The sequence below is a fragment of the Ornithodoros turicata genome, chromosome 1 (assembly GCF_037126465.1).
Source record: "Ornithodoros turicata isolate Travis chromosome 1, ASM3712646v1, whole genome shotgun sequence".
NCBI classification, from domain to species: Eukaryota; Metazoa; Arthropoda; class Arachnida; order Ixodida; family Argasidae; genus Ornithodoros; species Ornithodoros turicata.
The window spans coordinates 54,703,917-54,716,353 of NC_088201.1; the positions used below are offsets into that span (position 1 = coordinate 54,703,917).

The following is a 12,437-nucleotide window of genomic DNA, read 5'->3' on the forward strand; positions in this document are numbered from 1 at the left end:
ATAGGGTGCTCCACAGCGTGGTCACCGGCCGCCATTTTGGTGGGCCCAACGCATTCTGTCATCTGCATTTAGTTCAAGCGGGGCTGCCCGTATTTTTTAAAGTTTACTTCAAACTAAAGGGCATGTCATGCCAGTTTGTTGCAGCTTTGAGTACACTTCACACGGACAGAGAAAGAGGGATAATTTTACGCAGGTAAGCTCTTTATTTTGAGGAAAAATGTGTTTATTCGTATCGCATGCATATGAACTCAGACTTGTTTGCATTGCTACTTCGCTGGTGCCATTACGTACTAAGAAAGTATTTGTGGCTGCTCCTACAAATCTCAAGACCATGTATTTTCAATAAACAATGCGCTTGTGCTTGCAGGTTCCCCTCACAGTCGATTTGTTCCACTGTTCTTTTAATTTTGTGAGGTACGGTGGAAGTAAATAAACTGCTGTGTTAACCTCGTATGTGCAGTCGCTCCTACAGCGTATGTGATAAGTCATGCATGAGCATGCTCTTCGTGCACAGCGCTTCGAATTTCTGTAATGAAATACGCTGACAGCTGAACAACTGCAAAGCACTCGTGACAATAACGTTATTTTAAGATGAGTACATGACAACGTTCTCGCCCCTGATTTGTTGAAAACGGGAGGCGGAGCCTATTCTGTGCCGTGCATAATGGCCACAAAATAGGCTCCGCCTCCCGTTTTCAGCAAATCTAGGGCGACAACGTTGTCATTCGGGATGATGGTTGGCTAGGAGCGAGCTATGTGGTGAAGTTCATTTTTAAGAGTGTACTTGAAGCACGTGGATACGAAGTGCGCATGTACATGAGATTTCAATCTTTCGGCGCTTATCGTGATTTTCCAGTATTTCTTAGCATTTCTTGAAGTTCCTATGTATGGCTGATCCAGGTAGAGTTGCCAAAAACTAGTCACCTGCCAGTAGATAATGCAATGTTGCTCGTTTAATCATAATGTCGCCGTGACGTCATTTCAGACTTCGCAACAGAGCGAATACATAGGACGTTTGTGACGTGGTGCGGTTTTGCATTTTCTTTTAAATTCTTTGAAAGAGAACAGAGTTTTAGTGAGTTGTTTTCCCTCGAACAAACCGACCGGTTCAAGTGTCGCGCATGCGCGTTAGGAATCGGTGTGCGCGGTGGAATTGGTGCGCAGGAATCGGTGTCGTGGGGAACGCGGTTTCGTCTGGACGACCCACTACTAGCCATGGAAGAAAGAATAAAAGGAGGCCCCTGTTCCACCGAAAAGTGAAGCTGGAATAGAGTGCATTCACCTTCGTCACGTTGTGAAGTCGCATTGGGCACAAGCTCCTCCCACTGGTGGTCACTTTCCGTGTTAACAACATTGAAAGATGACAAACTGCGCGATTTTTCAACGCGGCCACAATAGTTTTCGTAAAAGAAAACGGGAGAACGACAATGACGAAGTGTCTTCGGGATTATAGCAGGGGGTGGACGGGACTGGATTTCAAAACACCATTCTAGGCTTCGTTTTCGAGCAAACGCTAGATAATTTCAGCTGAGCTGAAAAACTGACTGAAACTTTAGGTGAGCTGAAAAACTGACCACCGCCATGTCGGCCAAACGCGCTCGTCTGACGCCATGTGAATAGATGACCCTCTGTTTACAAACATGTGACGTCACAAGAAGACTGGTTCGAACTTATATTTTGCTGTGGTGGGCAAGAAGCGGGAAGAACGCGTCGGCTGATAGGCTGTGAAGGCAGATAACGCTGATAGGTATCCACCAACATGCTTTGCGCGGCGGCGATACATAATCGATGACGTAGGGGCTCAGGTTGTCTATACACCCTGTTGGGGGCAAGCCATCTGACGTCACCGCTACTTTTCCGGTTTCGCTTTTACAGTTGCGAGTGGTTCGGCCTGAGCATAGTTTCGGAATTCCTGGATGACTGATTCTAACGTGTTTCAATAACCCCTAGAGTACCATGTGCAAAGCCAGCTCGTTGGCTTTCTCAACAAACGTGACCCTTCCAGGGCCTTTTAAGGAACCTCCTGTTCAAAGAACACTTGCCCTATTGTTGTCTCTTCCCTAGAATACCCCTTGGGCGCCTTCTCTTTTAATGCGTTAGCATTAGAAGCGGCGTTTCGAGCAAAAGTGTCGGTGTCGAACCGTGGTCAAAACGTGGGGAGGGAAGTACCCTGCGTGCGAGAGGAGGAGGGCAGTGGAGAGTTGAGAGTAAGGGAGTAGGTCACGGAGCGGCAGCAGTCTTGGCGGCGCGCAAGATACACGGGCGAGTCTGAACTTTCGGGTGTGCAAGGCGCGTGTGGGCTTAATTCAACTATACAATGGAGTGTGAACCGAGTACGAGTGCCGGGCCAAGTAGACGCAAAAAGAAACCGGATTCTGAGCGAAGGTGACGAGTGGAAACCACGGGACAACGCAAGCAATGTCAGGCAGCGGATGCCGCTGCTCGGCGCTCGAACGAGACGGAGGAAGAGCGAAAGGAGCGTTTCAAAATATACCGTCGGGGTGGAAGAAGGCTTGCGCCGCTGTTGTGGCTGCGTAGTTAGTAACAGTTAGCGATAGTTAGGCGTGGATAGTGGCAGTGGGTGGGCTGAATGGGCTGCGGGTCGGCTGAATGCTGACGCATTTCCGCCGCATTAATTACATTAATGTGCTGCAATTTTTTCCTTCCCCCATGGTAATGTCCGTGGAACGGTTGTAGAAAATGTAAATCTCCCGCGGGAAGTTGCTGGATACGACAATGTGTTCAATAGAGTATTTCACACGATTGAACGTGTGTTGATACTATTGATACTCGTGTGATATTATTGATACATATGATTGAACAAGAACGTATGCTCCAGGTGGAAAGATCTGTTCGGTATACAATTGGAGGAAGGTAACCAGCGGTAAAAAACAGGACAAAATAAGCAGAAGAAGACACACGCACGCTGGCACCAGCGTCCGTGTGTCTATGTACCAATACTATGTACCAACAGGCTCGAACATTCACCCTTCTTCGGTATACAAGGCGCATTAGAGTCATTTACTGTGTATTCCCACATGCGCTTCTTGGGGCGGCACCGCGTCAGCGGAGATGCGAAGCGTTTCCGGCCGCTTTTCGAGAACCGCTCCGTGCAACAGCTCTCAAGCGCGGATCCGCAGACGCTTTCCAGCCAGCCTATTGGAGCGCCCGCGGACTGGCGCAATTGCCTCCCAATACAACAGTAACAACGCGTGGTGATCTTTTGTCCTTTTTGTGTGTTTTGTGCGACCAAATTGTCCCCAAAAGCTGATTGTTGTCTAAGCTGTCAACGAGCTGGGAATTTACGCGAACCACAGAATAAACGAAAATAAATACGACTTGAATGTGACCATGTGTGTTGGTCGCCGGCAGGTAAACCTGTGTCTCGCACGTTCTACCGTTCCTTCCCTGCATCTGTATTATATCATATTTTGTAACGTCTGTCGTTCCGACGATTCATGATGTAACAACAACAACAACAGATAAATTAATGGTAATGAATGGGGAAATTCGCCACATAAGGTGCAGGCAGAAATACTTCACAATATAAATTTGGGCGAAGAGCGCAACAAGTATCGGTACAATCTTCACGTAGCAACTACAATCAAACGCGTTTTCAGGCTGGCGGCTCCACTATGTGTGACAGGCTCCTCTTGTCCGCGTCACGAACGCTGAGACAGCGCCGCTTTTTTTGAAACGCATGTGTGAATGAGCCTTAGAGCTTTTCTATTTGGTCCTCTTAGTCTAACTATGCAGGAATTCTCGCTCACGGGTGATGTAATCTTTTTCAAAGCGAAATTGCCTTTTTACATGTTCCTGATGCATTAACGTGAGATCGGGTCATCCATCTGCAAACATCTGCCCGACAGTACGTTGACGACACCATGACCGACGTCCTCAGGTTCGTCCCAGCTCGAGTCTTCCGCAAAGATAAAGTCGTAACGTGCGTTGCGGTAATCGATATGCCACGGAGAAAAACATGTCTGAATGATCCACCACGATCCAGTAGTTGCCGCGCAAATCCATCTGGAATAGATTTGGAAAGGAACGAGTCGTGCTATTTACTAAAGGTCACTTTAGTTCGCTTCCCCTATAACCTTTTCAAATCGACAGAATTGGCCGATTCATGAAACTTCCGCCCACACAGATCATTCTTCTCCATTGTCATTATAGCTCTTGTGGTTTATCTTCACAAGCTTGGTAAACTGATGTACAGGTGCCTTTGCGTAACTTTTTTTTATATATATTGCACGCAAAACGTTACGCAAGGACGTCTTTGATAATACAATATATCGCGAAGCTCATCCATTATGCGGCTTACACCCAGATAGTTTAACGTGTCTCCGATTTATCACCTAAAAGCAGATCAAATATTTTACATAACATTACACACCTCACAGGGGTTTCATCCTGTACGCACTTTTTCCAATAGTGTTCCATTGTGTGCCCCATTATCCAGCTCTGCTTCACTTCCACTCGGCTGGGTTCCGGCAGAGTTGACATACTCAACGTGCATCACTTTATGCCTGAAGCGATAACGTCCCAAGAGTTCTCGTGTACGTCGAAAAACTGTAATTGAGAGTGTGGGCCCTACCTGGTTATGTCAGAGTAGTTCGCACGGCACTTACGAAATACTCTGCTATAACACACCGTTAAAGGGACCGAAAAGTGAATATAAACCTATCGAAACTTTATGTTCAGCGAAAAGCTTGAACCTTCAAAAGTTCAAATATCAAAGAACTCCGTTGAAATCGCTGTAGTTTTTCTGTAATCGAATTTCCCATAATTGCATGTTCAGGGACCTAGTAGGAAACCGAGCAGTCTGTCAACAATTGCATGACCCCGCGCCATCTGTCGAGGACGCATGTAATACGCGCGCTTCCAGTCGCTAATCCGGCGAAAACAAAAATGGCAGGGGGCATTTGTGACCACTTTTTACGCCAAGAATGTCGAGCCTCTTGAACATGAGAGCGCTGGAATTCCGCATTCGAGAACTGTCGCTCACAGAACTGCTGTTCGTGCGTTAGCGTGCTGGAAAGTGTGTGCCACTGGTGTGTGCTTCGCAGTAGAAGATTCCTCGTCTAGAGATTAACCGGAGTCACATTCGTCTTCATCAGTAGCTCGTCGTGCCGTGAACATAGAATGCTTTGCGAAATTTTCATGTATCAGGGAGAAGCACTTGTGTAAGCCGAAACAAGCGCTGTTTTTTTCGTCGTACAGGTGTTCATGTGTGAAATGCAAACCGACGGATACTACGGTTTTTGCTGCCAAGAGGTAGAGAATGCGTATGGAAAGCTGACAGACAATTGCATCACAACTAACAAATATTTCGAAATACTGTGCCTGGGCACTGAAGTACTGCAAGTGTCTTTTACATACATCCGAGGAACTGAAGAGCATTGCTACATACCCGGCAGCGCCGTGTGGTCTTTACGTGCTACTTGAACGGCAAACTGGACGAAAAACCCTTATTTCTGCAGCAAATTCCGTTATATCACCTGTCGGCCATTCACAAGAAAGATATAGGGTGCTCCGAGAAAATACAATAGAAAGTACTCCACTGGATCTCGATCTGCGTCGCATGCTATTTGGGATGCTTTCCCATCAGTGCGCAGACTTGTAGAAATGTTGATGTCAGCAAATTTTCATTTCTTGCTTGCTACAAGTTTTTCTCGCGTCTTTTTCTTTGCTGTCACAGCATAGTTATTAGTTTGTTCCTGGAGGATTAAGTAACCTGGGGGCTAAGTGATCCTGAGGGTTAAGTAATCTGTATTTTTAGGTTATCTAATGTCTTGTATATATGAGCAGTAAATAGGATAATTTTCATCAGTGTCATTCAGCTGAACTGTGTTCATAGCCTTTTAATATACTTCTTATTGACCACGTTTCTAAATGCCAATTAATATTTGAACCAATATTGGGATTTAACACTTGATTTACTCTGTTTTACTAAAAGGAGTACTTGTAACTGATTCATTATCATGTCACCAACTAATATTTGTAAAGGAGGACTTGAGGGCTGACTTCAAGTATTATCAACCCTTCGGATCTGGGTACAAAGTCAACCATGCAGCATTGGTGTGCATAATAGTCAAAAATGGTGAAATAATTTAGTGCATAAGTTCTCTGTTAATGTAATTCAGATGTACTTTTGTAAAGTACTTTTGACAGCCCCGTAAACTGCAACTGGCTTCAGTGTACACGACAAGTGCATCGTAACATTTAATTGAAATATAATAAAAGAGCAGAAGCAACATTTTGTCACACCTCAAACTATATATTTCTTTTTTATTGTCCAGAAATTTAGGAAACTGAGTAGGACTTCTTGCCCTCTGATGTTTTGACGTACTTGATAGAGTTGTAAAACCTGCAACAAAATAAACAAGAGAAGTATAAAGAGTTTTGTCTTTCCCTTTTGAATTTAACAAGCAAGTTATGTTTCACCATGTGTGCACTTTTGTATTCTCTTGTTGATGAGAAAATTACAGGAACAATAATGCTGCAGATAGATCCAACAATGACCTGTCATCTTCATGAAGATGAGAACTTTTCTTCACGCGTGCTAAGCAAGACAAAAGAAATGTACAATGAAGTCTGTACAAAAACAGAAAATCTCCGTCGACTAAAATTTTATATATGTGGATGCTACCACATCGTGTAGTTTCCGTCCAAAAGTAGGATAAGTCAAGATTGTTTGGTTGTTGTTGGTAAGTTGTCGGCATGTTGATGTGCTATACCGTTATAGCACATCAATATAGATGAGGGGCAAACACAGTAGACAGCGTGATGGCTGCAAACTCTCAATTGAAGATTTATTCAAAAGAACAAGAAACTGAAAGCATAAGTAGAAAAAACATAAGCAGCGCCCATGCAACGCAGGACCACCTTAATCTAGGAGAAGGTAGGATTGAGAGAGCAATGAAGAGAAATGACCGTTGTGTCCGAGATTGGGGAACTCTGCAAATTTAGGACCAATATGATGTAACCTTGTGTGGCTCACTGCAGCTGTGACACGCTTTGAACAATTCCAGTACGGGGGCTTCGAATACAATGAACTTTCGCTGTTTCAGTGGGCATTCAAGTGTAGAGGATGCATCTCTAGAAAATTAATTAACGTTCCCTAGTCATAACTGTACCTCAACAGGAAGTAGTCCTCTACCCTTCAAAGAAGCCAGTAGTTCTCATCGGTTTATTCTCCTGCTGTTTGTGTCATACTAATGTTCTGCACCTGCCCAAAAGACGCCAAAAATGTCACGAAGTCTGCAACGCGTAACACATCTAGTGATTCTATCTGTGGACTTTGCATACCTGCTTTCAGCAATTTCTGTCAGGTAAACTTGAGTGCCTGGATCACACACACACGAAGCAGTCTGGCGACACTTCAACACTGAAAGGCCCCTAAAATCAAATTCGTTGATGTTGACAATGCTCAGTACGGGACAAGTAGGATAACATAAGTTAAATGGAATTGCTATATTATAATTTATACATGCGTGACATCTGCACATACCTAAGAGGTTGTGTTGAACTCGTCACCTCGATGAAGCAAAATCAATGGTTACTGAATGGCAGCTTGCTTCGGACGTCTTCGCAATTCGCTTTCTACGTCATCTTCGTAGTCATCGGCAGCAAAATGAGCTCAGCACACACGACACGACTGCTGTATCTAATAGCAGAGTGCTTGGAACCACATTCGTTTTCGCGAACTCTCCTGTGGAATCTTGTGGTAGGAAACGCCCGTCGTCGGAGATGAACGAAGATGATTTTTGCATCCCCGAACACCAAAACTACGCCACGCGGTCTCTCGAATACATGACACAGCAGCCACAGACATATCATTCACGTCCATTTTCTGCTTCGCGCGATCAGCATGACCACCCACGACGTAGACAATAAACCCCAATAAACGCCTAGCAGATGGCGTTGCCGATCGTAGCTCGTAGCGGCGGGAGCGGCGGAGTAGCTGAATGCTTCATTAACGCTTTATTAATGTAGAAACTATGGAAGTGGGCGTCATTTTTAAAATGGCGTTTAGCTGTAAGCTAGTGTGCGTCAACTTTGTTCTCTACAAAATTAACTCTCACGTGGTAAGGGTTGACCAATCTCTGGGACCCCTGGACCCGAAACCCAAGTTGCTCTTTTTCGCCGTTCGTTAGCAGCACCGTCCATGTTCCGGCAATCTTCAAAATATTTATACCTAAAAAATACGCCGAATTGAGAAGTAATGCTTTCTGTGTGTTATCAAACAATGATGTTGCGCACGATAGTGGGCAAAAATATGGGGGTTATTTTTCACTTTTCAGTCCCTTTAAATATATACAGTTTTATCAATATTATGCTCATCAATGATGGCATGGCATGGAGTGTTCCTTTCCGGTGCTCGGTAATTGCGTTCAGGGGTGTGAACACATCTCTAAGAAAAAGGGTGTGAAAAGGTGGCAAGTCCTATAGTTACCACCTACGTCAACATAGCGTCTGATAAAGGGTGTAAAAGGGGTGGCAAAAGAAATTATCATATATCCAAATTGCTACAAAAAGGCGTACGCCACCCTCGCTCACCGAATCAGAAGAGATAACCCTATCATTCGTGGCAATGGTTGGCGGACAACGTGCTACGCGGTGAAGTCCCGTACTGAGAGTGAGGTAGCAGGTAGAACTTTGCAACCTTCTAGGCACAACATACGCGACAACTATTACCTCCTAAAAGGTGTAACTGCTCCACCCTTTTTTCTAAGAATGCAGGCCTCCGGCGGATTTCCAGGGAGCCCGAACTCTCTCAGTTCGCGCTCATTTTTGTGGTCGCTAATAAAAGTGACTATGGTGCACGTAATCCGAACGCACGAAACCGTATACCACTGGCTTTCAACATCAGCTTTTCATTCCCGAGCTATGCAGGAAAGAGCCACGCCGCAAGCAGGCAGTCACACAATCAGTCACACCATTCCTCTCTTTGAACAGCCGCTACGTTAGCTGTTACCCTAACGACGGCGTTTTTTAGCCACGCAGCAACAGAGTAGCGCATATTTGCCTGAACTGTCACTATATGCCCGGCACCGGGAGCAGCGTGAGGGCCCAGAGGACTAAAGCCATAATCCAGCCAGATCGGAGCGCTCGTCTAATGAGGGTCGGTCGCTCAGTGTTGAGACTCCGAGTGCGTCGGTAAACACTGCAGGCATTACGAGAAAACGCTGAAGCTGCTTAATGCCGTCGGCTCACAGGTGTACAATAGTGAGCCCAAGGTGCAGGATTATTGCAATACCACGGCGATGCAATGGCGTGCAGCCTTGTTCGCTCCGAATAGCCGTTGCGCAAGTGCATCATTGCCTTCCAAAAAATACCGATACAAATAGTCCGTAATTGTGCGTGGCTGGGCTGTGAATTGTACTATTTCAAAATAACGAAAAAAAGGGGTCGAGGAGAAGACCTAGAGAAATAAAACGCTGGCTGGTAAACACTCCCAATCTGAGTCAGCTCACACAAAAACTTCCGAGCCATTATTTAACACGATGGTGGTAAACCGCATCGACGAAGCATCAAGGGCGTAGGAGAAAGGAGCTCAAGCCTAAATTGCGGCAGGTATATGACGCTAGAGGGCAAGCGGAAAGGGGGCCTGCTGGAAATCTTATTATGCCGATAGGAGAATTAATCCTCCCGGCTTCTTCCTAGGGAGTTTTCTATCGGAGCGTGAAATATGGTCGAGAGAATTTTCATGCGCCGCTTTAATTTATGAAAGCTCCCGTCATTTTGCTCGGGGCACAGCTTCGTTCTGCGACGTAAGTACTCCCCTGTCGACTACTTCTATACGCTCGCGGACTTTTCAGAAATGTATCGAAACGGGACCGTTTATGTTGATTGTTTATATATCTGAAACTGCAGCCTTAGACAGATACTGTACAGATATAATAGTGGGTAAGATGGCCTCTGCACTGGCGTAACGGTATATCGGGTGAGTACAGCCCGGAAATTTGTGCACCTCTTGTTGCGCACAGTATGCTACTTCGCGGCTTGTTGATCTCTAGGATCATCGTCGTTTATGTAACTGCTATACTGTGAGTTCGTGAGTTCGGGTTCATAACAACAACAACAATAATAAAGGGCTCATAAAGGGGTTCATAAGGCTGTGTGCACAGGAGCATTTTTCTGTGTTTTGATACGCTCAGAATAAAAGCACATAACCCTCCAAAGCAGAACGCAAGACTGTTTGCGGACGAAAGCGGTAGCTTCAAGAGCATAACTTGTAAGGGAAATATTGAGAGAGATGCCGTGTGGCGGATGTGGAGTGGAAGTATTTAAGCGTAAAGAATTATCTGTGCCAGCCAACAAACTCGAATGAGAAAAGCTTTCTCAACGTGATTTCTTCCCAAGCAGCAAAATGTACTGAAAGTCGGGTGCAATAGGGGTGGACGGGTAGGTGGAAGGCCTTGAACAGACTCGTGAAACTAAGGAACATCGATAAGACACATACCGTCCAACCCCATTGCACTCGACTTTCAGTACATTGTGCTGCCTGGGTTCACTGGTGATGATAACGAATATTGAGGATGATATCGAATTTGGAGTAGTATGTCACTCACAAACAGTCGAACTTTCTATCGCCTAACAGCGCGTAGTCACTGAACAGATATAAAAACGGAGAAATGGCCGGTGGCTCTATATAGGACGTGGAATACTTGCGCTTCTTGGAGGGTTGGTGACAGGTGCTGGAGGAGGAGGAGGAGGAGTGTCGTTGGGAGGAACCCGAGAGGTCTGCCTGCCCGATTAGGCGGCATGTTTCTCGGGAAGGGAAAGGTGGTGGAGAGGAGGAGAGGAAAGGGTGAAGTGGAAGACCGAGCGGAATCCGCTCGGGGGGAGGATAGCTGCGTCCATGGGCCGACTTCAGGGGAACTGTGCCGGCATACGCCTATTACACATCTGAGGGAAACCCAGGAAAAACCCCAGACGGCACAGCCGGCCCGCGGATTCGAACCGCGGACCTCCCAGTCTCCAAGAGCACGCGTTACCGCTGCGCCAGCGGAGCTGGTTGACAGGTGCTAAAAGCTTACCCACAAGCATTCAACGAACATGACTGTCGACAGCCCAAAAGCATGGAACGGTCTTTGGAATCGTAAAACCGGAATTACAGCCTACACTATACACAAATTTCCTAAAGATTTGCGCTTGCATGAAAAACGCTTTTTAACAATTGATTTTCAACAACTACAAGCCGTTCAATAGAACCGATCTCTGAGATGACGCCGGCAGTCACGCACAACTGCATTCCCGAGAACGCTACGTTGTACTATAGCGTATATGCCACATGTTATGGGCCGGTTTCAATCATTTTTCTCCGCTGCCATTTATATACGTAATCAATCAATAGTACGTAATAATTGTTCTTGGCATTGTAATAGCGCATAACTACATCTCAGGAAATGTGCCAAAGCATGGAGTTGGTCAAGTTGGTGAGACATCATAAGAACGAAGAGCGCGGTACAAAACGCAGGACCACGAAGTGTTTTTTTTTGTTCTATGTTAGCGCCGCGAAGCAACTATGGCTATGAGCGGAGTACAGACGTGGACAGATGGAGAGAGGAAAGGAGGAAGGAGTGGGGGACGGTGGGGTTAGTATGCGTCCTGGGCCGACTTTAGGGGGAACTGTGCCGACATTCGTCTGGAAAGTCTTCGGAAAACCCAGAGAAAACATCAGACAGGTGGTAGTGGTGGTGGTGGTGGTGGTGATGGGGGTGGGGGGGTGGGGGGTGGATGGGGTAACAACGAAGAAACGACAAACACAAGAGCTCAAACTCGAACAGAGGCGCTCATGAGCCACTTGTATTTGTCGTTTCTTCATGATCCTGTGTTTTGTACCGCGCTCTTCCTCATCGCGGAACAGTTGTGGAACTGATGCGGAACGATGCAGGGTGTTTCTTTCATTCTTTGCAGATTTTTTCTTGTTTTCTTTCTTTTTTTTTCTTCAGAATTCTTGGTTTCCGTCGCGTGACAACTACGGCCATGAACGCAGATTTTTTAAAAACGCTGTCACAGCAGCACTGACGCCATTTTTGCAGGCGGGTTATGCGGCCAGGCGGACATTGTGCGGGAACGCGTAAGTAACCGCCGGACGACTAATTACCTAAACTTATTACCTTTTTAATGAGATGTTTTTGGGGAAAATGCGAGACAGCAGATTTGAAGGCGGTCATTATTTGAATCCACCCACTGTTTAAAAAATCTTGAAACGACCACGTACCTTGAGATATAAATCGCCAAATTTGGATATGCAAATGAGCCGAAACGAGAACCACGCACGACTCGAGCGCAGAAACGACACGACCTTCAGCTTATCTGGGCCGGATGACAGTGCATCTGCCCATCAGATCACCGCCTACACTCCAAACAACTCCATCGATGCAGAACACGTGGCCCACCGCCGCCAACCCTCGTCGCCTCTTTTACGC

The 12,437-nt window shown here is 46.0% G+C and overlaps 1 protein-coding gene and 1 long non-coding RNA gene across 2 annotated transcripts in view; both read right to left on the minus strand.

Annotated features, from left to right (window-relative positions):
• LOC135378260 (hemicentin-2-like) overlaps nucleotides 1-12,437 on the minus strand; it is a 470,289-nt gene that overhangs the window by 392,694 nt on the left and 65,158 nt on the right. The window lies entirely within an intron of this gene.
• LOC135399004 (uncharacterized) lies at nucleotides 3,767-4,432 on the minus strand. Its single transcript, XR_010424169.1, has 2 exons — nucleotides 4,394-4,432; nucleotides 3,767-4,026 (listed from the first exon to the last, which is right to left on the minus strand). It is a non-coding gene; the product is annotated as an uncharacterized LOC135399004 (long non-coding RNA).